This window comes from Panthera tigris, chromosome C1 (genome assembly GCF_018350195.1).
Source record: "Panthera tigris isolate Pti1 chromosome C1, P.tigris_Pti1_mat1.1, whole genome shotgun sequence".
Taxonomy (NCBI): domain Eukaryota; kingdom Metazoa; phylum Chordata; class Mammalia; order Carnivora; family Felidae; genus Panthera; species Panthera tigris.
In genome coordinates this window covers 99000136-99000494 of record NC_056667.1, presented here as the reverse complement: position 1 = coordinate 99000494, position 359 = coordinate 99000136, and the positions used below count along the sequence as shown (strand labels likewise).

The following is a 359-nucleotide window of genomic DNA, read 5'->3' as shown; positions in this document are numbered from 1 at the left end:
TAGGGGAAAGCACGAATGCAGTCCCCCGCTACCACAGATTACGCAGTCGGGTTTCCCACATTTGGGGAAATCGCAGGGGTCAGCACATCCGGTGTGCAATGGATAAGCCTCGCCCTGGGAAAACCACCTTCTTGATCATGGTATATTCCCTGCCCACCTGGCGGACAGGCAAAGGGGAAGCTTCTTTTTCTATTTTGTCAAACCAGTGAGCCCTTTCCTTTCCGCAAAGGCGTTTTCTACATGCAAAGCCATGGGCCTGCTCAAGGGCGTACTTTTTTGTAATTTGTACACAGGCATTCCTAAATCTGGGCCTGAGAACCCCCAAGTTAGCAACATCTTTTAACAGTTGTTATTATTCT

The 359-nt window shown here is 49.0% G+C and overlaps 1 pseudogene; it reads right to left on the bottom strand.

Moving 5' to 3' along the window:
- LOC122241790 lies at window positions 1–154 on the bottom strand (annotated as a pseudogene).
- Between the last annotated feature and the right edge of the window lie 205 nt (window positions 155–359).